This window comes from Carettochelys insculpta, chromosome 8, assembly GCF_033958435.1.
Source record: "Carettochelys insculpta isolate YL-2023 chromosome 8, ASM3395843v1, whole genome shotgun sequence".
NCBI lineage: Eukaryota > Metazoa > Chordata > Testudines > Carettochelyidae > Carettochelys > Carettochelys insculpta.
Window position 1 is genome coordinate 32,453,560 of NC_134144.1, and position 27,085 is coordinate 32,480,644.

The 27,085-nt window shown below is 43.5% G+C and overlaps 1 protein-coding gene across 2 annotated transcripts in view; it reads left to right on the top strand.

Moving 5' to 3' along the window:
• Positions 1–27,085, top strand: part of LOC142017084 (uncharacterized) — a 173,161-nt gene that overhangs the window by 77,137 nt on the left and 68,939 nt on the right. The window contains exon 6 of one of the 2 annotated variants that reach the window (XR_012646432.1): positions 19,545–19,748. The exons of the other annotated variant lie outside the window; for it this stretch is intronic. The gene's annotated coding sequence lies outside the window, so the exon portion shown is untranslated. Of the gene's footprint in view, positions 1–19,544; positions 19,749–27,085 lie in introns of those variants that run through there. 2 annotated transcript variants of the gene reach the window in all.

Consider the following 27,085-nt stretch of genomic DNA (forward strand, 5'->3'; position numbering starts at 1 on the left):
TATTTTGTGTGTATTTCATTAGAAAGGAAGGGGGAAAAGAGAGCTGCCCTGGTGGTCTGGAGACAGGCTTGGAGACAACTGGCTGCTGCTGTTAGTTAGCGGTGTGATGACTAGGTCAAGTCCTACTTCTATTGCTCACACTAAGCCTGCTGATTTCTCTCTCCCGTCCTTCTTAGAGCCGTATAAAGGATGGTATTCATTTCCCAGCTTGTGATGTTATCTCATTTATGGAAATGGCCTGTGTGTGTGAAAGAGTTAGTGGATACTGTTCCATGACCGGCAGACTCTTGTCACATTTCAGAAATTGGGCCTGCAAAAGGCTAGCTGACAGGTGAAATTTGATCCTTTTTGTGTTTGGCAGCAATTGTGAGAGCTGTGATTTCAGCAGGCAGCATACCCCTATCTGCTGGACCTTATGCTTAAATCAAATACACAGGACTTAATTGTGGTATTCCAGTTTTATAAGGAGCTGTGCCATTAATATCCATGTCAAAATGGAGTAGTGCACGGGTGGATCCCAGCTATCGTTGCTACTAACAAAACAACTTTTATTTTCCTGACAGAAAATCTTAGACATTCAGGCGGGGGATGTAGTTCAACTGTAGGAGAAATTGGTCAGCTCATTGAGGAGAGACTCCCAAGTTCTATGCCCACAACTGCCCAGGCTTTCAGTGTATAACATCATTCCTCCCTATCTGATCTGCTGTCACTGCTGCTCATGTTCCATCAGGACACCACAGAACAACTTTCCTTCTTTCAACACCTGACATTTCATCTGGTCATAGGCATCACTCATGTGGTCTGATAACAAAATGCCACCGTTCATTGATTCTAACAACATAACCACTAGTTGTACAACAGGTTCTCATTGAGCATATCACAGCCCCCTGGGGACACTGAGAGGTAGGATAGTGAATTGCGAGCCTGGGAAATGATCTGCTCCAGTGTCGTGATCTGCCCCAAAACAAAAGTATTCACAGTTAATAAACAACATATTTAACTCATCTAATACAGGGTGAACCTCTCTAGGCTGGCACCCTCGGGACCTGACTGCTGCCAAATGAGAGAATTTTCTGAACCACAGATGGTCAACATCGTCTAGCAGCATTACCAACACTTCCACTGCTTACTGGGCTCTTAGGAGACATTTAGAGGTAAATTACAGCTAAATAACAGCACAGAACGCTGAGAGCCAGTACTAGACGATGTAAACAAGTTTTATGGCACCACAGGAAACTTGGCCACACCTATGATAAGTGGTTGTCCGGCTAACTAAAATCATGCCAGATTGCAGATGTTGCTGGACAAGAGAGTCCTGGACTAGAAAGGTTCAACCTATACTTTTCATTTAAGGATCTCAAAAGTAGTTTACAAACAATAGTCCTCCCAACACTGCTGCTAGGTTATTATTTCTCCGGTTACAGATTGATGAAATGCTGAAATGTTTTCTTTATCATAACTCTCATAGTTCTCACCCACTCTATTGAGCTTCAAATATAAAGTATTAATAGTCTTTTTTGATATCAGTAATTAATATTTTATGTGGAAGTCAGAACAAACTAATGAAAAGTAAAAAACGTTGGTTATTTATTGATCTTGGAGGAAACTGCTTGGGAGACCTTACATTTCTGGGGGACCTGATTTTATTTGTGTAATGCAGTCTGAAAACACAGGGATTCTTGTAATGGGTCCACTCTGTATAAATACCTTTATGTTTCTTTCATTACTATAGTGTTGTTGGTGTTACTTCTGTTCACACAGAACACCATTTTTCTGCTAATAGTGCTGAATTACAGGTGTAACCATTTCATGCTGAAGCAGTGGAAGCCTAGCAGGCCAGCCTGCTGCAAGTGTCTCACAGTCATCTGTGCCTGGGCCACACAGATTCAAGTTATGTTGCTGTGTCTTTGAAGGAAGCACTTCCCTGACCACAAAATGAATGGTTGCCCAAGGAGCCCTTGCTGTAGTCAGCACCATTGGGGGATATGTGCAGCCTATCCAATTGATAAGTTCTGCTGGTCTGAACTCTGATTTTACATGTTTTGTCAGTACACAGTGGGTAATGTTATCCTGCCATTTGATATGCAGGATGGATCTCAAAAGGCACAGGTGAAGTTTGTCTTTGGCTTGACAGCAGTAGGGTTGCAGTCAGAGAAAACAGCTAAAATCACTCAGCTTGGTACACTTTGAATTGGACAGATAACCTGATAGTTTGGGTCTTCTAAAAGAGGAACTAACCTCTCTGATGCAAATTTTCAACTTCCCAGTGCTGCTGAGCAGCACTTCTCAATGACTGAAGGATGAAGTGCGCGATGGAATTCAGGACAGTAAGGATGATGGGGGTTGGTGTTTTGGGACATTATCTGATATGACTTGGTACTTTCACTGCTATGTGCTATAGATGCTTTCCTGCTGAAAGTCTGCCTAGTGTCATTTGAAGATGTTTTGGAATATGTGCTTTAATTGCATAGGTGCCTCATCAAATGAGGGCTTGTGGTGAAAGAAATCAGAAAGAAAAGAACCAGCCATGGAAACCTGGGTTCAGTTCCCTGCATTGCCATAGATTTCCTTTTTAACCTTGCACAAGTCTTAGCTGCTCTCTGCCTCAGTTCCACACCTCTAAAATGGGCGTGGTAACACTTCCCTACCTCACAGGGGCATGAGGAAGAGCAATACATTAAAGATGGTGAGACAGTTACATGCTATGATGATACTCTGTTACTATGCTATGATGATGGGGGCCATGTAGTCCCTGAGATAAAGAATTGTTTATTTATATAGTTTGATCAGACATAAGAGATTGGCAGGTATGCAAATCCTGATGGATGTCTACAAATATATTAACCTATTTGACTGCATCTCGATTCTGACCTGTTCTCCTCCTGCACTTCCGAGGCATGAGGAAGGGACTGCAAGGCAGTGTAAGCAGTGCCTTCATTGTAAACATGGCAGAAAAGGGGAGTAAGGGATTTTGCAATATGTCAAGCCAGTCTAAAGTGGGCTGAGCTGTGGATTTCCACTGTGGAGAGTGTAAGTCAAGGGCTATCACTTGGAAAGAGCATCCCTGGGAGAGACCAGCGGTATAGCTCATTCCTTAGCCATCCCACTACATATGAAGGAAATCAAGTAAGAAAGTACAAATATATATCACTGTCATGAAATGGCAATTACAAAATTACAATGGCACCTTTTTTCAGTTACACAGCTATGCACATCACTGCCTGTAAACCATACCAGAGAAATATGTATCCTTTGTTGCTGGCAGGGATGAGTTAATTAACAGAAGAGTAAACATCAAACACTGAATTTAGCACTCTGGTAAAAAATCTTGGCACTAACAAATTGGCTCTTAACTTCCCAGTCCAATCACATTTTTTTGATTCCTTCCATCCTATGTCTATTGTCTGTTTAGATACCACAGCCTCACAGCAGGCATCTTGTCATTCCTGCCTGTAAAGCACCTTGTGAACTGTTAGCACGCTACAAACATCAGAGAGGTAGCCATGTTAGTCTGTATCTTTGAGAGCAACAAGAAATCCTGTGGCACCTTATAGACGAACAGATATTTTGGAGCATAAGCTTTTGTGGAAAGTTTATGCTCCAAAATATCAGCTAGTCTATAAGGTGCCACAGGACTTCTTGTTGATCACTAGAAATAGTGCTAGAAATAGAGGTGCTGGGGGTACCGTACAAACACATAATGTGGCTTCCATCATCAGCACCCCCCATTATAAAATTATTCCTGCACCCCTGTATACAAGTAATAATTAATAAATTAATCATAATTAAGATGATGTATGGCACTTATTCAGCCTGACCCCACTTTAAAATTCTCTAATCATGTCATTACCCTCGCATTTACACAAGTATCAGCTTCACCCACAAACTTCAGGATAAAAATGTTTGGTAAAGATCTATGTTCCTTTTTCTACATATTACATTGTATTTGGCATGCACCGATAATTATAACTCTCTGTCCTCTCTTAGCTGTTGCTACACCGTGACACAATCACTGAGCACAAGCAGCTCTGAAATGTGGATGCTTCCAAGACATTACATGCTTGTCAGGTTGGCAAGGCATTTGTGCTGGTGATGAGATTAGTCTGAGTCACAAAGCATTAGAAGCCTTTTTTCTGTGGACCTTGCCAGTGCATTTGTGACCAGCTGTTCTACACTGGGAGATGACAGTAAAGCAAATGCACAAATTGAAGTTGGCTGTAATAGTTGAAGCACCAATCCAGCCTGTGACTGGCCCCATTCAGGGCCTAAATCTGTTCTCTTCCACCCAAAGTTTACTGTAGAAGTCATGCGACTTGCTCAAATTTCCTCAAGTTGAGTCAAAGTATTTTACTGAATATTCCAACCATATATACTTTGTGATGGGGTGTCCAACCCGTACCAGACATGAGGGTGGCAGGAGGGCTAATTAACTGAGCTCAGGAGCTCGGTGCAGAACGGGGATTGTGGAGAAAGCAATCTTTTGTTGGGTCGGGGAGGTTGGAGCTAGGTAGCCCACAGAGAATCCTGCCCTCTGGAGGGGAAGTTTGGGCTGGCAAACCTACAGAAGAAGAGAGAGCCAGAAAGGCAGCAAAGGCTCAAGATTAAAGAACCAATGTCAGCAAGTGGAAGCCTTGGATCCTGATCAGAAGAGCTGCAATCCAGAATAGGGGGTCGGTTCAGGTTCCTCTGTTACCCACAGAAGATGTGGCATAGACCAGACAAAGGACAGCAAACTGCCTGTGATTTGTTCTGGAAAGACTTAAACACATGCATGCGCCCTCCCTCCAGGGAAACCATGCAGTGGTGTGGCTGAAAGGCTGAGTTACATAAAAAGGCTGTAGTTCCTGGGGTGAGAGAGGCTGCAGCATGAGAAAAGAGAATGGGTGGAGAGACTGCCCAAGGGGGCCCTGCGCCAGGGAAGGTCTGATTCCAGAGCGTGGCTAGGAGGTGGCACCTTAGCTGTGAGTGACTGCTGTCCCTTTCGCCAGCAATGCCCAGGTGGCTTCTGTCTAGAGCTGGGTGGCAATTCACATGGCACTTCAACAATACTTTGTATTTCTTGTGATCGCTCTCTTCATGTGTTCTCTTTGATATGGCTCCCTGCATGTTTCTCTAAGATTTAATACTCTCTATGCTTTATCTCTTCTGTTACTCAAGCATGGATGATGACACTGTCCATGGTGGCACTGGTTACAATCTCCTATCTCAGCTCCCTTTAGGATGCCACAGCCTTTTTCTGTGTAGTATTAGCCCCGTGATTGGGGATTAGATGACCTCCTGAGGTCCCTTCCAGCCCTAGGCTTCTATGATTACCATAAATATTTAAGATGTGCTCATTGCTATAATTTCTGGGCATGCCTCACAAGCTTCAGATCACACCGTACACAGAAAAGAAAGCCTCTGCCCCTAGCAAATGAACCTTGGGGAGGAACCTAGTCAGTAGTCAGACTACAAACCCTGTACTTAATACAACACCTGGTTAAAGAGATGCGGCTTGCATCACAGTACAATTTTTGAATCAAACATTTCTGGAAGGTGCGAATTCCAGAAGCCAGGGCCCATTGCATAGAACTGCTAGCATCATCTTTGGGTGTGACACCTAGAGAAATTCTCCTGAATATAAACAGCACAATGGGGCACAGAGGGAGCGAGAGACCATTCTGAGGGGGTAAGTCTTCATGAGCATGCAACAGTGCCTTGAATCTCTCCTGGAGATGAACTGGGAGTTACTACAATACCACAGCAGAGGCGTAATATGCTGCCAGTAACTTGTCCTACTTCGGACGCAGGCTGACACTTCCAGTTGAAACCTTCATGTGGCTTTGAAGTTGAGTTTTGGATAGATTGCATGTGCTAATCTTTGAGGTATGAAAAGATATAATTTGCTCTACTGAAGTCCATTGAGGAAAAAGGCAGAATATCTTGGCTAGATGATAGAAGGTTTTCGGACTATTGCTTCCCTGTGGAAATCCAGGGTCAGAGAGGAGTCTAGTCAGACCTCAGGGCTATGTCCAGACTGCAGGGTTTTGTTGGCGGAAGTTTGTTTTGGAAGATATTTTGCAATGAAAGTTCTGTCAACAGATCACATCCAGATACCAAGGCCCATTGAAAGAGCAATCCACTCTGGTGACAGAGAGCCTCCAGGCTGTCTGGCTGCTCTCTCAACAAAAAGGCAACTGGAACCACATCAGACAGGGTTGCAGGTCACCAGTTCTTTCTGGAAACCATGGCGAGATGCGCACTTACAGGGACCACTCTCCCAGACACCCGCTTCCTGCCTGTGCTGTGAGTGTGCCTACCTGCTCGACAGACAGCACAGCTAGTGCAGGGCTTCGCGGCTCTGCGGGTAACACAGCTAGTCCCTGGGGCCATGCCGCCAGAGCTGCCCCTGGGCTTGTGCTGGCCCCACACGGACATGCTGCAGCAGCTGCTGAATTTTCTAACAGCCATCCTCCTCTTCCTCACTGAGGGTGAACCTGAGGCCATTTTCAGGGACAGTGCCCTGCCTGCAGGACTCTCACACCTGCACCTGCCCCTCTCCCCTCCGTGCACAGGCAGCTCTGGAGGCACCTCACCAGTTCGGACTGGTGGGACTGCCTGGTCATGGAGGAGTGGGATGACCAGGAGTGGCTGCAGAACTTTTGAATGTGAAAGGCCACCTTCCTGGAGCTCTGTGCCTGGCTCGCCCCTGCCCTCCAGAGACAGGACACCGAGCTGCAGACCACCATCCCTGGAGAAGAGTGGGTCCCAACTGCCCTCTGGAAGCTCACCACCCTCAACAGCTACTGCTTGGCGGGCCACCAGTTTGACATGGGGAAGTCCACTGTCAGGCTCCTCCTCCTCATGGCAATAACATGCTCTTGGGCTGTTGTCCTGTCTGGGTGGGGAGGGGGAGTTGGGCTGTGGTGGGTCTGTGAGGGCGTGTGGGACTGCAGATGGTCACTCTGCTGCTTGCACACTCTCAGCTTCCTGCCACAGGGTTTCCTGGGCGCCCTGAGGCTTTAAGAATGGTTGGAAGCAGGAACTGTAGAGCACTGGTTGCTGTGGACGGGGCATCCACAAGGGCAGCTGGGCAGCATCCCGGAGGCCTTTTCTGTCGACAGAACATCTGGACTGCTGTTTTGTTGACTGATCTCTGCTGACAGCAGCATTCGTCCTCGTGGCGAGCACAGTACGGGTGTCAACAAAAGTGCTGCATTCTGTTGACGTAGCGTTGACAGAACACACCTCCCAATCTGGATGCTCCGTGGGTTTTGTCAACAAACCGTGGGTTTTGTCAACCATACGGCCATTTTGTTGACAAACCTGCAATCTAGACATAGCAAAGAATGGAAAAACAGAGCAATTTTACAGTTACCTTAGAAATATTCCTTCGCGTGTTTTAGTCTCCTTAGACAGGGACTGTATTCTCTGTGTGGCTTGGTGTGCTGAAAAGAAACTCACTGCAAAATGTGCCTCGGATTTCTAGGCACAAGCCAAAGCCGCCAGTCCTACTTGGTATGCGGCCATGCAAATATTGTCCCAGGTGGAAGATCTGAAAAAACCCTGCAAACTCCAAATATTATGGGCATGGCATAAGAAAGCGAAAGAGGAGTTGCAAAATATTGTAGTAAATTTGCTAGTGCAGGAAGGGAACTTGCATTAGTAGAAATATAAAAAGAGAGCCAAGGAATGTAGTGCTGAGTTCCATTAACTTTCTGTTAGAAAAATCCACGTCTTGGCATGGCACAAAAAATGAATGTTTATGTATAGCTCTCAGCAGAGTGGAGCCATCTTCTACCAGCGGGTGGAAGAGGCTCTGGAAGGGTTGCTGCTCATTTCTGTATGTCAGGCCTCTCTGCTACAGCTGTTGCCCTATGTAAAGTAGTGCCATGCTCTGCAGTTTCATAATACCCTTTAAAGAGATTAAAACCTGTTGATGCTGTGGTTTTAATCATGACTGTAACTTCCAACCACCATTTTTTCTCTCCTGTTTGGATAACAGAACACAGACTAATTCTGTAGCAACTTTCTGAGGTGGGGAGCCCTTCCTGCCTTTTTGAACAAGAAAGGGGAAAACCTGGCCCCAAACGCCCCTTGCGGAATCGGAAGTGACACTTCCATTTTGGCAGGAGACTTCCAGCTTGTGACAGTTAAGAGCACAAGCAGCTTTCAATAGACTCAGATCTGTTGTCTGACCAGAGGGGCTTGCGGAGAAGTGGGAGTAGATAGAGGGGCTGCTGTTTTCTCCTTACCGTATATCTTGAGTTATTTGTGCAAAGATTGCTTCCTCACCCTGCCCCCCTCACCTGCATGGCTTATGTGAAACAGTTTTGTAAATAAACAAATACAAAAACCGTGCTTTGCCCAGCCCACCTCCATCAAGGCCTTAACACCCGCACACTTGGACTCATCCAGATCTGAACCTTGTGGGTTAGCTTATGCCTTATTACGCATTGGTCTGAACAATTAAACTCTCATTACAGTAAATGTTTATTTTTATGACATTTCAGATTTTAATTACATGAAAATGAACAAATTCAAAATTTAGCATCTGTCTTTAAAAAAAAAGAGTTTGAAGGTAAATATTAAATTCTTCCAAGCTGCCAGCTCAAGGAAATGACATGTTCAAAAGAGCTCTGTTGGGAACATGGTCTGAGTACCGCTGAGCAGGCTTGAAAAACTTATCGGTATTGGACACTGTTATGTAGAAAATGAACGGGTGGGCTCCCGCCTCTCAGCTACGTGCTGGGACCGAGGCTGGAGACTTGCTGTGCCCTTGGTAGGAAGGGGTGAATTCCTCATCTTGGGTGAAGCACTTCCAAATCAAGTCAGCAGCTCCTAGGATCAGAACCTCTGACAATCATTGTTGGTTGAGTCTCAGAGCTCAACAGACAGATTTCCGAGTAGACGCTCTGGTCAGAGGGCAAATAATGAATCTTTGGGGGAAGATGGGAGAAAAAATCAGCTCCAGAATAAAAATCTGGACAACTCCAACATTTCAATGCCTTGTAAGCACTGGACACCCTAGCTGTGTCTACACGTGCACGCTACTTCGAAGTAGCGGCACTAACTTCGAAATAACGCCCGTCGCGGCTACACGCGTCGGGCGCTATTTCGAAGTTAACTTCGACGTTAGGCGGTGAGACTTCGAAGTCGCTAACCTCATGAGGGGATCGGAATAGCGCCCTACTTCGACGTTCAACGTCGAAGTAGGGACCGTGTAGACGATCCGCATCCTGCAACGTCGAAATTGCCGGGTCCTCCATGGCAGCCATCAGCTGGGGGGTTGAGAGATGCTCTCTCTCCAGCCCCTGCGGGGCTCTATGGTCACCGTGGGCAGCAGCCCTTAGCCCAGGGCTTCTGGCTGCTGCTGCGGCAGCTGGGGATCCATGCTGCAGGCACGGGGTCTGCAACCAGTTGTCGGCTCTGTGTATCTTGTGTTGTTTAGTGCAACTGTGTCTGGAAGGGGCCCTTTAAGGGAGCGGCTTGCTGTTGAGTCCGCCCTGTGACCTTGTCTGCAGCTGTGCCTGGCACCCTTATTTCGATGTCTGCTACCTTGGCGTGTAGACGTTCCCTCGCAGCGCCTATTTCGATGTGGTGCCGCGCAACATTGAAGTTGAACATCGACGTTGCCAGCCCTGGAGGACGTGTAGACGTTATTCATCGAAATAGCCTATTTCGATGTTGCTACGTCGAAATAAGCTATTTCGATGTTGGCTTCACGTGTAGACGTAGCCCTTATGTCCCATGAAAATCGAGTTGTAGACAAAATGAGCCATGCTCTTTAGAAAGCTTAGCCAGAAATGTTACACAGAGTTGAGGCTTATTATCATGCCTAGGTTGTAGGATTTTTTGATCTATGATGTAGTATAAATACAGTTATGGATACTTTACCTACCTGTATTTATCACTTTGAAAAGATCATCTCTATTAATCACAGATAAGAGCATTGCCTATTGTGCCCCTTACAACTACAGCACTGCCAGAAGAACTGAAGCAAATGCCAAGATCAAGGACATGTAAGATCACTCTACAGTCTCATTTCAGAAAACCTGGTGCGCAGTGTAACTCTGGTCTTGCACGTATTCTTAATGCATTTAGTGCCTTTAAAAGTGAATCTGAACTTCTGTGAATTGTGGCTCAAGATCCAAACATTGGCCTTTCTGTAGTAATCATCCAAAAGTATTACTGGCATCTCATTTGCTCCTGTCTGTCCTTGGGACTTCAGAAGAGATGAGCTACTGTGTGTCACTGGAGCTGTACTGGAGAGACCTTTTAAAAAGTGTGCCTAAGGGACAATATTTTTAGATTTAGGCATCTAAGAGTAAGCATCTGAGTAAATAACTCCATTTTCAAAGGTGATGAGTGTCCACAACACCTGACTACTTCTACACAAGTTCCAAGCACAAAAATGTCTTGGGGAGTTCAAAATCTGGATCCCAATTTTGCAGCTTGAGCTTATCTTTAAGAGTCTGTACAAAGAAGTTTGTAAAATATTTAGCCCTCATTTGTGTATTTAACTATTTGTCAGTCTAAAAGAGGCTAATTTTCTTTTAATACCAAATTTATGGGTTGCTCATATGCAAGAGCTGACGATTATCTAATGATCTATTGCCTTAAACTGTATATTAAGTTCTGTGTATCTATAAAAAGCCTACAACATTAATCATACAGTATAACCATTAGCGCACATCCCGTCATCCAGTCCCAGCTTCTGCCAGTCAGAGATTTAGGGATACCTAGAACACAGGGTCTCTTACCATCTTGATCCATTGACGGACGTATCCTTCATGAAATCCAGTTCTTTTTTAATCCCTTTTATACTCTGTCCTTCACAATATTCCCAGGTTGACTGTGCCTTGCACAAAGAAGTACTTCCTTATGTGTGTTTTCAACTTTCTGCCTATTAATTTTATTGACTGGCTCCTTTAATTTGTGTATTTTTTGTGAATAAATAAATAATACTCCCTTATTCAGTTTCTCCATATCATTCATGTTTTTATGGGCCTCTGTCAGTGCACACACAAGCAAGTGTTGTCTCTTCCAAAGTAAACAGTCTCAGTCTTTTTAATCTCTCCTGACATTTTTGTTGTCCTTCTCTGTGCTTTCCAGTTCTAATATCATTTTAGAGATCTGGCAACCAGAACCGTAGGCGCTATTCGAGGAGCTGGCTTTCTAAAGTGGCAATTTTCTGTCTTTTTATCTATCTCTTTCCTAATCAGTCCTAACATTCTGCTTCTGACTGCTGCTGCACGCTGAGCAGACATTTGCTGATAAGCATAAGACCAAACATGAATGTGTAACTACCAGATTGTGTTTTAACACGGTAACCAATTGCATCCTGGCTAGGGCCTGATGGACCAGGTCTCACTCGCATTTGAAGTGAATGAGAATTTTGCCATTTGACTGCACTAGGAACAGGCACTATAAGGAGCAATCCCACAGCAATCAGCATAATCATTGCATTATTTTACTTATGGAATCGATTGTACATTTTACCAGGCGTAAAGTTGATCCTTTTAGGTATATACATATAGTTCATCACAGTCTAATCCCATTGGCATCAGATCATGACTGAGACTGGAGGCTCATAGTGCTCTTTATCTGGTTCTGAGTCATTAGAGAAGAATCACAAGTTTACACGTGATGTTACAACTACTTTTCATTGTGGGTGGCATTACATTGTCAAGCCTTTTTCCTCTCCCTGCAAAATTTCTCTTTCCAACACATTTAGAACAAAACAGGAAGCTGGATATTAACTGAGATGTTAAGCAGCACTTACAAACACTGGACCCTTTAAAAATGCTCCGTAACTCAGTTTGATTTAGAAACATTTACTTCAGAATAAATGACCCATATAGAATCATAGGGCTGGAAGGGACCTTAGGAGGTCATCTAGTCCAGCCCCCTGCTTCAAGCAGGATCACCCCCACCAAGTCATCCCAGCCAGGATCTTGTCAAGCCAGGACTTAAAAACCTTGAGGGATGGATAATCCGTATGGTCAGTTGGTTTCCAAACAATCCAGAGCTTTGGCAAGAGAGAGACATTAGAACTGAGAAGGGCATTTAGGATTTTCAAGACTACTAAACAGCTAGATGAAAAAACAAATATATGACAATTATGGGAAGCTTGCAGATTGCAAGATGAGGTCTACTGATAGTTTGTGGGACTTGGTGCTGAAGGGATCGGTAATGGGATAGAGTGAATTTCAACTCCAGATTGCTGGGTTGAGTCCATGTCATCTCAATAAAGACTGCAACTCATGCAAGTGATGTCCGTTCAGTGGCCTATGGGAAATGAATTGTCAATGCCATTTCTAGATGATGGGCTATGCAAGACAGTTGGCCTCTTAGTGAGCAGGCCCCATAGAGAAGCCGAGAACTGAATACAGTTGTGGTAAACCAAGTCTGAAGCACGTTCCTTGGGCAATGAGGGGCAGTGTCATCTGCCACTAGCTGAATCATAAAGCAAAGATTTTGGACCCCTTTGCTGTCACTAAAATCCATTTGCACAAATATTCTGTAGCAATCCCAGTTTTTATTATCGGAAATAACATTAAAATGGTGCGTAGTGTTTCTAAGACTTGCTGGACAGTGGCTAACATTGTTTTGTGCTGAATCCAGAATATCTCTTAGAAATCTGTGGTCAGGAGCTATTTCTACATGAGGCTGGAGATCACGTCAACCACATTTGTGCTATTTTTGTCTCACTGAGAGAGCTGTTTTTCTCAACACTGTCATTTCAGTTGTGAAAAATCTGTAATTAACTGCCTCTAATTACATACAGCTAAGGGAGATATTCACTTTCAGATCCTGGCATGCAGATAGGAATGCAGGGAGAAGAGTCTTGGAATTTTCAAGTGAGAAGGAAGGAAGAATTAAGGGTTGGATAGAATCCACCCAAAAATGTAGGTTGTGTGGTTTTCTCTGTTCTCAGCACATAAAGCTGAATATATAAATTGAGGCTGCATAAGAGAGCCCCTACATTATCTAATACCCTGCAAATCTGCTCTTCACTCCGATCACCTTACCTTCATATTCCTTGCCTTAATAAAATATGAAATATTATAAAAAAGAGAAAAAAATAGCCAGATTCAGGAATGGGCTAAATTTGCAGCAATATATCTTTTGCATTCAGTACTAAACATAAGTATTAAAATTATTTTATCTAGATGGTGGTCTGGGTCCTTGAAATCTATGTTTAAAAAAGCTATAGCATAATGGTCCAAATTCTGCCTGTACTTGCACCCTGCACTGTCTCTGGGCTGCCCATGTGGTTGCATCCTGTACTAATGAGTGCAGGTTTGGGCTGTGGTTCTGGTCATCACTGTGTATAGGAAATAACCTTCATAAAACAGATGGGCTATAGTCTATTCTGCAATATAGAACTGACCATGTTTAGTTAAGTGATGCCTAGGATGACTGTGTGTCTCTGAAAATCAGGGAGGTCACTATTTTCAGGGCTTGCTCTGGTATCCCTGTCAGTTTTTCATAAATTATTTTGTCCCAGTTGTTGTAAATCCCTGCATAATCTAGCCATCCGAAAGAGCTGCTGGACCACCAGGGAAATTAACACTCCCTTGGCTGAATGTATATGCATGATGGATCACCTCCAATCAGGGACTGACTGTAACATGTCATCACCATGCCCTCTTCTCCTGAGTACGCCTTGTATTAAAAATCCCCGCTCCTGCTAATATAAATCCCTCCCTTCTGCTCCCCAGGACCTCTTATACATACCTCCCACACAACCCACCCAAGCCATTGCATTTTTACAACATTCTTTCCTGCCAATACAGTTGTCACAGTTTTTTCACTGTAAAAAGCAAGCCACCAAGCTAATGCAGCTGTAGTTTTCATACCTGTAACTGGGGAGAAGAAGGCGACATGGGGCAGAAGAGGGAACGATCTTCAATTCGGAAGTCGTGACTTCTGTGGGAGTTTGTCTGAATACGTGTTACAGGCCTGTGTACGTTGTGTGACATTGCTTTTTTCATAAAAATGATTTGTAAACATTACATCACTGTTCATAGCAAATGGAAGAACTGTAAATAAGTAAAATAATGCGTTAGTACATTAACATAAATAATTCGAATTGCGACACTTTGTAGAAAGTGCAACATTGCTAATGGAATAATGTGCAGTTTGTTGATTACTGGAGCAGACGCTAATAGTAAATATCGTAATGATGCAGCTGCTAAGAGCACCAGCTAACAATAAGATTTAAACTTTCCTTTAAGGGCAGCATTAATTGATCTATGCTTGATTCCAGCATAACTAACACTACTTGCCATTCGCCCCTTGCATTTAAGGAAGAACATGTGAGCTTCAGAGTTTTGTTATAGCTTTGATTTTAAGTCAGTCTCACGACCACAAAGGCCTGCCTGATTATCCATATTGTTTACCCACAAGCCAGGACCACAATACACGTTTGAGTTAACAACCCTTCTCAGTCCAGCATGACAAGACCATATCTACAGATGAGCAGATAACAGTCTCTGTGCATGTTCAGTTTGTGGGTTCTTCTTGGAGGCTGACAATAAGGGTGCCACTTAATGACAATTTTGATTCGTTTAAATTGATATGGACACCTGACCCCAATAAACTGGACTTCAGACTCAATTCATTTTACACAGGCTATAGACCATGATATACAGAGAACAATGGTTGCTTTTAGTCTTGTCCAACGTGGGCTGGACTCGAACTTAGTAAAGATGAAATTCAGTGCTTCTAATGTGTGGTGTGTCTCCAAATTGCCCCAGATATGGACTTGATTCAGCACAGAACTTAATGGAAGAATATGTACATGTTCAGTTGTGCCTCTTGGTACTAGTTCAGCATGCGCATGTCTTGAAGTCAGTGGTATTACTCACATTTGTAAAGTTAGTCGCCTTTTTGAATCAAGCTCAGCAAACACAATTTCTCACAAGTGTTCTTCCACGCAGTAGAGATGTTATAGGATATCAAATGCAAAGTGTGCCACTGCAGCTCTGATGAAGATGATCTTTTCCTTACATGAAGCCCGTGCGGCTATAGTGAAAATAAACTGTAAGAACCAGAATATGCCCTGCCATCGTGTGCCTTTGGTCTAGACTTTTTTATTAACAGATGAAAATGCTTTGAAACCAAGTTACACGGGTGACTTGCAAAATGAAAAGTCTTGGCTGCTGGTGCTGTTCTTGCCAGATAAAACAAACTGGGCCTGTAGGAATGGAAATCTCTAATTCCTCCACGTGTAGAATTTGTTTATGGTTCACTTGACATGAAATATTTTCCCTTTTGGAAAGGAGTACTTAAACCAGAAGCAAATTGTGATATTAAAAAAATTGGCCTGTAAAAATAATACCACAAATTAACAGGAACAAACACTTTCACATAGGAAAAAAATGATTCGTTAACTGCTCTTTCCCTGCCGAAAAAGAATGCATTTTTGGCTTGTCCTCAGAGTCTACGGGTGCTTATAATACAAGCAACGTTTAGGAAAACTTCATTACACAGAGAAAATTCCAGGCTTCAATTTTTCTTCTTGAGAGAGTCCAGTAGTTGCTTTATTTTGCATGTGTGTGTTTTTATACAGAAAATTGGGTTCTAGCAAAGCAAAAGTGCATTTATGCAAAAGCAATTCATCAACCACTTCTGTGCTCAGAATTCACCGAGGTAATTTAGATACTTTAACGGCAAGGTAGTTTAGGCAGGTATGCAATAAATGTTTTCCCCCAACCCCAACAAACAGCTGGAGTAATGGAAAATGTGTGCTCTAAATGAACCTTTTGAGTAAAGTAATTCTTGTTTTAACTATTTAGCAGTTACCAAATATGAAATAAAACTACATAGCAAATTTCCTTACAATAGTGTCTCACATTGTGGGAACACTCTTATATTCAATAGAGTTTTTATACTGGCTGTAATTAAAAGGCTAACATAATACAGTATACTGCAATAATCTGTTTCTCATAATATTAAATACGGAGCAAGCTTCTACCTCTCTGAGAAGACCCTTTGCATCCATTATTTGCATTTTTTTCAGGTGGCCTTGACCTTAATGATGTCAGACATATATTACATCTGCACTATAATTTACTATTGACATTGTGGATTAAATTTGTTGTTTCAGCTAATGCAACGGAGCAAGCAAAGGTAGATTGTGAAATAAAGCCAACTATTGAAATACGACAGTTGTCAAGTATAAATTTACAAAAGGTATTCAGACTGAGCACAGAAGACAAAAATAAATGGACAGAGAAGCCATTTTTGACAGACTGCAAGGGCTACAGTCCTAAACTTGAACACTGTAAATCCAAATGTCACAAAATGCTGCTACAGAGTGTGAGACATGTCTATTTCTCAGGAATATAAATAGTGATATGAGACCAAACTTTCAAGATGCTGTGCATTTTTGAAAGTACATCACTGCTGCCTGATACCAAATGTGATATTTCTTCTGTTAGTTTTAAGTGCATAGAAATTCATACTTTCAATCCAGCCACCAACAAATTAACAATATTGCAGGCGGCTGGATGAGAAAATTATAAAAATATCAGATCTGTGGAATCAGCCATTAAATAGAAAAATAAATGTATGGTTAGTCAAAATTTAGTGTCATTTGTGTCCAACTAATTATTGTGAGGTATTTTATTCACAGAACTCAAGAAAAGTTAGTATTTTCTTATCTGTTCTACTGACATTGGCATAACAGGGGCTATATACATGTTAGACTATTTTTACTGTTGTGTATATTGTTTTATCACAACTCAGAATGTGTCCTTTTGAAATGTATTTACTGCCATTCCAAGGATGACATAGTATCTTACTGTCTTTTGACAGGACTCAATAAAATATGACACCAAATATTCTGTGTGTGCAGAAATGCTTATGCATGTCTGCAGCTGTAGCCTGTGCACCATTCTGCAAGTACTTTGTTTATTCCAGATACTAAAATCATGAAGAGAATAACTGAGGCTATAAACACAGGAAGAGAACACTAGCCAAAGCATGTAGCTCAGAGCTTTCCAGAATGTGCTTTCTCCCTCGTTACAATTTTGGGAATAAATCTAAGTTTGGGAAATTAAAACACTAGCTCCATGGCCTAAATAAATTGTCATCGTAGATTTAAGAGGAACATATTTCGCAAAATAACCACAAGACCCTCAATGAAAGAACTGTGAGCTCTACCAAAATAGAGAGCGTCAATCTACTGGGAACTGTGGAAAGGAATGGTACCTTTTTGTGAGGTATGTGGAATAATGGAAATGGCCTGCATATTTTGGAATCTTTCTGTCATTTAAATCTACTTCTGAGCTTATTGGTGTGATGACTCCTTTTGGTAATAAAAGGAGAGGATCTGAAATAATGTCTAGGAAGGGCTTTTGATCTCCATGGGGCCACAGTTTTCATTTCCTCTGCACCCAAAATTCTCACTGACTTTGCATAAAACTAGTGAAATTGCAAGGCTTCGACACATGATGAAATGCAAAGTTAAAATGGACACTCTTTAGCTCTTCCCATCGTGTCAAATACCTTAGAAGTGATGATCAATGTAGTCCTGCTCTGGATAAGTTCTGTGCATTGACTGCAAACACCTCTTGGGAGCAGCTTTCCTATGGTGGACTTTAATACCTAAGGACAGCAGCATGAGTTTAAGATTAATTCCAAATGGAGTGTCAGGAGTTTTGGGATCAAGCATTAAATGTGACTTGTAGCACTTTCAGGAGATGAATGATTTATATCAGTGGAGAATGTGCAAGTCTTTAAAACCTATTATGCAAGACAAAATTAGATACAGGTATTTAAATTAGCAATGCTGTATTTGTATTTATGGTTTCATTCGGCCTATAGATTAAAGAAAATCAATCTCTCCCTATAAGGTAAATCTTGACACATTGACACACCTGGATTGTTGATCAGCCAGTGTACCTTGCTATTTACTATGACTTCAGTATTTTGTAAGACTTGCGACCAAGTAAACGATCACTAGAGATATCTTTAACAATGGTATCTTGCTTTGGTCAATGTGTGTGGGAATGTAACATACTGAAACTGTGGGGGATAACAAGAAAAGGAACAGTGCATTGGCTTTTGAAAACTGAGCAAAGGCTATCCCCATTTATGCACCTAGTGCAAATGTAAAATAAATGGGCTTCATCTTTAATTTACCTTTTCTACCTCAGTGACCATCCTAGGTGTTAGAAAAGGGTTGTGTCGAGATGCATTCACTAGACAAAAAGTACTGCTTATTATTAATGGCTGGAGGAGTCCTCTGTGTAATCAAAAGGCACAGCTGCAGTGATATACAGCCAGTGACAAACCCAGAGATCGTTCCTCCTCAGTGCTACAAGCCTACCAGCTAAGAGCAAGGAACTTCCACTGCTGTATATCTGCAAGATAAATAGCAAAAGATATGAATATATGTGGTGCTTACAGTCTTGAGAAGTATTGTTATATCCCTCACATACAATCATTCTAAGTATGACTCGGGTGCATTTTTCACAATTCCAGTGTTATCCTGGCTGTTTGTAAATAGAACTAGCTTCTCAGAAGAGATTTAAAACCCTCTCTTTCATGCTGCTGCTTTCTGCAGTCAGATTGGGAAACCAGTGCCTCGGCAACTGATGGTGTCAGCAGAGCAGCTTGCATAAGATTCATAACCCCCTTTTACGGTGACAAGCAGCAGGGAACTTATCAATGATCGAAATCATCTAACAAATATACAAGAAATCATTTTTATTTGTGTTGCTCAGCTATGGCTCTTTCAAGCTAAATAGGAAGAGATTCCCAATGAAAGTTGAGGCTAAAAGTAATGTTTGAATATACAAAATAATGCATTCTTGTGCTTATCAAGACCTTCATCGTTTCTGAGATGGCTTAAAAATCTGAAGAGGTAAAGTTTAGAATGGGCAAGAGCAGCCCTTTCATCAGATCAATGGCAGAAACATGTCCACACACACACAGGAAGTCAGTGCAGCTCTGTGACCTTTTCATGAACTTTCTAGGAGATGGAAAGATCATTCAAGGAGGCAAAGGTCAGTGTTCATGCTGGCCACAAACAAAAATCAGATTTAGTCAGGCACTGAAAGATAAGTTACTCTGTCCTCGGCTTATTTGAACAAAATACTATTTGCATATTTTGTGCACACACCACTGCAAAACAAACTGGTTAAGCATTTACAATATTAGTGCTGCACAGGTCTGGTATAATAAATTACTTATTGGAAAGTATTTTAGTTTGTCATGTATAATGTGTCAACCAAGGAAAAAAATGGTTTCAGTGATGTAATGGAAGTGACACACTATGATAAGTCTGGATATTCAAAGTAAATACAGACACCCTCCTTTGCTTATCCTATGGCCACAAAGATATTGCAAGAGATGGAAATCAATATATGGAGCTACGTGCTGCAATACTTATGAAGAAATGCATGAGTTAAGGATTAGGTGACAGTAAAAAGAAAGCCACGACCCTAACATTTGGAATTAACCTAAATGCTTTATAAACCTGGTGAACTTTGTTTAAATAACAAAAAATCTAAAATGAAATAAACAAGAAAGAATCTTATTTTTGGCAGGTCAGAAGAGAAGACAAACAAGGTAGTCTTCTGCAGTCAGCAAGGGTCACTTGTCCACATACCGCCAGACATGGCAAACTCTTCTTGCAACTCATTCAACAGCAGACAAGTAGATGATCTCTACCAAGACCAAAGTGCACTTGGTACAGATGTGTGGGATGCTAGTACAGTACCACATGGCGTGTATGTTATCGTTATTAAAGGAAAAATAAAGCTTTAAGAAAAGCTGACTCTGTATTGTTGTTGGTTTCTTTAAATTTAAATCTCCCAACATTTTCCTTGGTTTTCATTCTCCAGCATTAGAAATTTTAGGTCATCATTTCATGCTTTGGCAAGATAGAGGACCTGAATAGTTCGTATCTTGTGAGGTTGTAATCTGGGTGCCAGATCTCTGTCTGCCTCAACTGAGGGAGAAAGCTCAGCAGCAATAAGACTTAACAGCCTCTCTGTCACCTGAAAAAGCAGAAAACATTGTATATGTTTGAAGTGTAAGGTAGTTCTCTCTCTGTGCTGTAAGGCTGTGTCTACACTAGAGGGTTTTGTCAACAAAATCTGTGGAGCGTTCAGATTCCCAAGGTGTTTTGTAGACAGTCTCTGCCAGCCAGACCACCTCCCGAGCATTGCTGGTGCTGGGAGAGGGTGCCTCCAGTGAATACCCCATGTGTCACACACCCCAGATAGGGCGTGCTGCCTAATTGGCTCGGGAGGGACCTCACCCTGTGATTCTGGCATGTGGAACCATGTGCTTGGTAGTGTGTTCCACCTGGACCCAGAGAAGGCAGCCCACGGGCACGGGCATGGGCATCAGCCTGCTGCCACCCTCATGGGAGGCTGGACGAGCCCTAGGCCCTCAGTGGGGGTTGCTGCCAGCACCTGCCCTGGCTGGAGGAGGTCTAGCCACAAGGGCAATGGCTGGGCCCCAGACACTCTGAGGAGTGCAGCTCCCAGCATGCAGGCATGCCCGCAGGTGAGAGGCGGCACTTGTAGACAGTGCTGTGAGCTGCAGGTATGTGGCGGGGGGGCTTTCTCAATGGGCCTGATGGATCGAAGCTGTGTCCAGCTGCCCATACTGGAAGCCAGTGTCCAAACCCCACCCAGGAGGAAGACCTCCGTCTTGCCCTCCACTATGTTGTGCAGGGCACAACATGCAGCCACAACTTGGGGGAATATTGTGCTCCCCCACATCCAGGCAGGTGAGCAAGCTCTGAAAGCATGACACGAGCTGGCAGAAGGTACACTCAGCCTGCATCTGGGCCTAGTTCAGGTGGCCATTTAAGAGTTCCTGACTGGGATCTAGCTGCCCAGTGTAAGGCTTAATGAGTCAGGCCATGAGCAGGTAGGCTGCATCCCCCAAAATGCAGAGTGGCATCTGCATGTCCCCGACCACCAGCTCATGACGGGGGACAGATGTGACTGCCTCCAGCCTCTGGCGCAGGCCGCAGTGGCGCAATAGTTGGGTGTCATGTGCCTGGCCCAACCACCAGACATGAATGTCAGTGAACTGTCCATGGTGGGCGACCAGCACCTGCAGCACCATGGATATTGCAATTGATGGACTTGGCCGCGCTGTACTCCAGGACACGGACTGGGATGTGGGTCCCATTGATAACTCTGATGCAGTTTGGGAACCCCTGGGTGGCAACTCCAGCCACAACTGCATCCGTGTCTCCCAGATGGATGATCCTCTGTGTCAGGATGGAGTTGATGGCTGTCAAGATCTGCAGAGGGAGGGAGTCTCTGGGGCCCGGGGGAGTCCCCTGCCCCCTCCCTCCTGAGCTCTCCGGGTGTCCCCCCAGGAGGCCACCCCTCCCCCCAGCAGCAGGGCTGTGTGAGGGTGGGATGGCATGGTCCCCTGGAGATGGGGGCTTCCACCCACACCCACCCCACTACTCACACGCCCAACCCCACTTCCCGAGGCCCCCTTGGTGGGACACCCCCTCCCTCCCATGCAGATACTGCAGCCTGAGCGTGAATACCTCCATGAGGGGGGCCAAAAGGTGGCCTCCCTAGGCCAAACTGGTTTCCTGTGAGCGGCAGCTGTTGGGGTTGGCTAGCTTCCAGAGGGCAACTGCGACCTGCTTCTCCACAGGGATGATGGGCCACAGCCATGTATCCTGTCTCTGGAGGGCAGGGGGAAACCAGGGGCAGAGCTCCAGGAAGGTGGCCTTCTGCACACAGCAGTGCTGGAGCCACTGCTGGTTGCCCCATGACCAGCCAGTCCCACCAGTTGTAACTGGTGTGGTGCCTCCAGATGTTCCTATGTACCTGGTGGGGGGTGGGTGTAGGTGTGACTGTTTGGCAGCCATGGCAAGTGCCTGAGAAGTGGTGTTGGGGTCATCCTGCATGAGGAAGAGGAGGACGACCATCAGGAGGTGCTGAAGCCCCTCTGGGTGTGGCCAGTGCAAGCCCAGGGGCTGCTCTGGCACCATCGCTTGCTGGAAAGAGCTGTGTCTGCCAGAAAGTGCAAGGCCCTGCTCTTGCAGCTGTGCTGGCCTTCCTGGAGGTAGGCACGCCTTAGCATGGGCAGAGAACAGGTGTTCTGGTTGGCTGGCTGGCAAGAGAGTAACCAGGCAGTCCGGCCTCGCTCTGTAGACAGAGCAGATCAAAAGAGTGATCCGCTTTGGAGTCTGTATATGATCGGTTGACAAAAGTTTTGTTGGAAGATATCTTCCAGCAAAAACTTCTGTCGACAGATCGCTCTAATTCAGACATAGCCTAAGAGGATAGTGAAGGGCAAAGTTTAATTCAAAGTTTATTTTTAAAATTAGAACTGAAAAGAGACTTACGATAAAATCAACAGGAGTTTTGCCATTGACTTTGAAGAGCCTGAGGCAGACTTGCTCTCACTCAGTAACTGTTGAATTATTTACATGAAAGGAAACAACTCCCCCAGGAGAGACTGAGACAGGTTCACCCCACAATTGCCAATACTCTGGGCTCTCCGCTGAATTGTGAGAGATCAGGCAGGGGTTTGAACCTCTGTCTGTCTCTCACATCCCAGCTGAGTGTTCTGGACAGCTGGCTCTTCTAAGCGTGTTTGCTCCTGGACTAGAAAGTCTACCCTGGGCTCAAGACCTTGTTCCTACCAAGAAGTTTCAGATTCAGTTAATCTTCTTTGATCAATTAAACAGTGTTATTAAAAAATTCCTGACCAGCTCTAATGCCAGGACATGTTTAAGTATTACTGATGACTACACTTCAGATCTGAAATCCCATGAGATACTAACTTCCTTCAACAGCTTGAGAAGTGTACCACTAGCTTACTGAGGCAAAACTTGAAGTGTCATTGCTAGTGGAGGATAGCTCTTTAATATTACATTTAATTTTAAAAATGGGGGTTATGAAATGTATCCTTCCACTATGAAAGAAGTTCCTAGAAAATTAAGGGCAAAAGTAATATATTTTTCCTTATTTGATTATATTAGTTTCTTAGTTTTTTCTAACCCTCACTCTCTTTTGTAATGTGGACTACATATCCATGTTACAGCTTTGCAAACCCAACTGACCTTTCAAAAGTTATTTGTTGCTTCGTAACCAATTTTAACTCACTTTCTGTTGTAAAAATTAAATATGGTCTTTGGTTCAGGTTTTGGACAACAAAAAGAGGATGAAGGTCTCTGAAAAGGCCACACACTGTAGCTTCTGGGTTTTGGAAGGGACCTTCTGGGTTCTGGTTAGTCACTAAGAACTAAAGTGTATTAAAACAGGTAGGGGATTTATGCTATATGTTTTGGGAAGTAGTGCTGGTGGAAACAGTTCCCTGACCTCCCTGACTGGTGCAGACCTGGTATAAAGGCATCCACCAGCCATACTTCTCGGTTTGTAGTTAAGGGGATAGATCAGCGCTGACTTCTAGGTGTGGCCAGAGCATGTGTGGCCATGGGAAATGGAGCTTAAGTCAGAGCCGGCCTAAAGTTATTCCAACTTCCACTGAGGCCTGGGCAGGCCCCCCCAACAAGGCTACAGAGTACGTAGCGCAGAAAACCACTGTCCCTCTCACATATTTGTTGGTGCCTTAAGTCCAGAAATGGAGTTATTGAGGATCAGGCACCTCATTTTTACTGTAAATATTTAAATTCTCCTTTTTAACACAGCAACATTACAGTGTTAGGGTTTTATAGCACTTCTAAGCTATAATTACATTTCCCAAAAAGTTACTAAGTAGTTATAAGGGTTTTCATGGTACTTCAGTCACTGAGATAACTGCATGGTCTCTTTACTTCCTATTCCATCAGTAACTAGGGAGAATGTTAAACAGCAGCTGTTAAAGTTAAGTCAGCAGGACTGAATAATTTCTATACAAAGAGCATTAAAAGAATCTGGCCAAGGAACCTTTGGAGCCTTTAACGCTGACTTTTAACACATCATGGACATATCCAACTTCTGAGAACTGGAAAAAAGTTAAAAGTTAATGTCATATGAATTGTTTTTTTTAAAAAGGAAAACAGGATAACTCCTGCCAATGTAGACCAATTTGCCTGATATTGATCATGGTCAAAAATCATGGTGCAATAGAAGCATAACTAGTGCCTATTGACATGTTTAATGGAAAAATGGGCCTAGTTAAATTCAGTTTGATTTGATAAAGGTAACTGTATTACTATATTTGTGGCATGCCATCAGACTTAGTACTACATGATATTCTGCTATAAAAATTAACATTGCACAAAATCAATGTAGCCCATCATAAGAGATTAAAGACTGGTTAATTCATAGATCGAACTACATAAATTGGAAAGAGTTGTCTTCTGCTGGTGTTTCCCAGTGGGAGGGCGGTCCCCACAAGAATCTGTTCTTGGCCCAATACTGTTAAATAGCTTTAATCAATGATCTGGAAGAAAATATAAAATCATTTCTAATAAAATTTACAGATGACATAAAAATGAGTGAACTTGTAAAAATGTGAAGGAGGCAGCTTAGTTATGCAGACTAACATGGATTGCTTTACAGGGTGGGCTCAAACCTGTCTTTTCTCGCACTCAAATGCAAGGATATATCTCTATTAACAAAGAATTCTAGTCACACTTATACAATGGGAGATGGGATCTTGGAAACCTGTGACTCTGGCAGCTAAATAAGCTGATGTGAGTGCCCAGCATTATGTTAGCTAAGAGTGCTTTGATGTATAGGCAGAGAACTATCTAGTCAGAGTAGCATGGTGGTATTACCTTTATATGTGACATTAGTGGGACCAATAAAGAACTACTATGTCCGGCTCTAGTAACCAAATTTCCTATAGTATGTTAAAAAATTGGAAAGGACTTAGAAAAGAGCTGCAAGAAAGATTTAACATCTGGAAAGCTGGCCTTCTTGTGATAGATTTAAGAAATTCATTCTGTTTAGTTTCTCCAGGAGATTATGAGCCCACACATACATACATGGGAAATTGATTCCTGATCATAAACAACTATTTAATCTAGCAGGGTGAAAAAAAGGCATCATGAGCTCTGGTAGCTGGAAGCTGAAACAGAATGCAGAAAGAATTTGTATAGTGGGGCCTAGGAGAGCCATTAAACCAAACTGTGACCCTTGGAAACCCTGGATAAAATAGAAATCACTTCATGCCTGGGGTGCAGCAGAAACATCCCTTCCCACCCGCACCCCACACACAATTAGTTCCTGAGTTTGAAACATGTTTTAATGGTGAGGGCGGTTAGTCTTGAGAACACCTTACCTAGGACCGGGGTGGATGCTTCATCACTTGAAATTTTTAAACTAAGACTGAAGATGTTTTAAAAGCCATGCTGTCGCTCAAACGGAAGTCATGGACTAGCTGATGTAATTGCTGGGTGGGGGCTCTCTGGCCAGTGCTACACACTCAGTCAGACTCGATTACCAGAATGGCCCCTACTGGTCTTAAATCAGTGAATCTAGAGAAAGAAAATCAGCTGTAAGGGAACCTAGGTAAGCGTGTGTGGGTTTGTGGGTAGGGAAGCTGCTTGCACATTAGTCTGCCTTTGCTGCTAAATACTTGCATGGATATTTAGAAAAATCACTTGGGAAACTGAAGCTGGCATTGGCGAAGGAGGCTGCATCTTTTTTTAAAAACAATCTTTTGCTACCATTGGTTTTTCTCCTCATCCATTCCACACAATGAGCCTAGGGACAGACTTTTCATGTGAGTGATGAAGTCCCAGCTTGGCTCTGTTGCGCGGTAGTATATGGGTATGGAGTTACCACAAAGGCCTTAGCAGCCAGCCAGAATGCAGCGTTGGACAATCAGCATCCCGGTCATACTCTCGTAACTACTGAGCATGCGCAGTAGCTGCTTATGAAACATAAAGGCTGTGTCTACACTTGGCCAAAATTTCGAAAGGGCCATGCTAATGGCCAAATCGGAGAATACAAATGAGGCAATGAAATGAATATTCAGCGCCTCATTAGCAAGCTGCCAGCCACGTTTCGGTCATGCGCAGCTCGTCTACATGGGGGTCCTTTTCAGGCGATAGGAATAAGGGGATTTCAAAGTTTGCGGGGTCCTTTTGAAAACAGCCCCGGATAGATGAGCCGCATGCAATTGAAATGTGGCACTTTTGAAGTGCCGCGGCTGGCAGAATGCTAATGAGGTGCTGAATATTCATTTCAGCACTTAATTAGCATTCTCCGATTTGGCCACTAGCATGGCCCTTTCGAAATTTTGGCCAAGTTCAGACACAGCCAAAGTGTTGAAGAATACCACACAGTCAAATGTGTAATGAGTAAAATTTTGGCTCCTAATTCAGGGGGTGCACAAAGTAGGGGGCAGGCACCCTCGGGGGGCATGAAATGTCAGGGATTGTCCGTAATAACTGCATAGCCTTGCCGATAATAACTGCATGGCTGTCACATGTAATACACACAGCCTGTGTGGAGATGGTAGAGGAAGTGTGAGTACAGGGCTGTGCATACATATTTTTATATCTGTGCATGCACTACAATCCCCAGCTGCAATCAGACTTGCAGGTTCATGTTATGAGCTCTTTGATTTCCCATTATTGGGCACCTAAAGTCTCTTTCTTCGTAACCCCTTCTGATTGTCTGCACCTGGACTCTGCCGTTTACATATTTTCAATATCAGTATTCTCCATCTGTCCCCCACCCATCCACCCGCCCCTTGCAAAAGGTCTGTGTAAAAACAGTTTCCAAGTTTCAGCCATTGCAAGGGATGTGTAAAGGAGGACATTTTCTCTGAAGTACCCTAGGTTGTTAGGCTAGTCAGGGCTTATGGGTCAAGCCTTATTAGTGATGGCAGCCAGAAGAGGTCACTCAAGAATGACACAAGTGCTCCCTTCAGGGGAACCAGACATCTTCCAGCACTAACCCCAAGGGCTGCTAACAAAGAGCAGAGGCCTCAAATCCTCTGTTTGGCTGCATGTCACAGTGGTGTCCCCCCCCCCCCCCAAATTTATGCTTCCATACTGAATCTCTCAATAGACTTTGGATCAAGGCTTCAGTTATTTCACTTTCCTCTCTGAATACTTTTTTAAAAGGAAGCTTTAAAAACCTAAAAAAAAAAAAACCTATTACCAAATGCAGTTTCTGAGACCTTAAAGGAGTTTGTT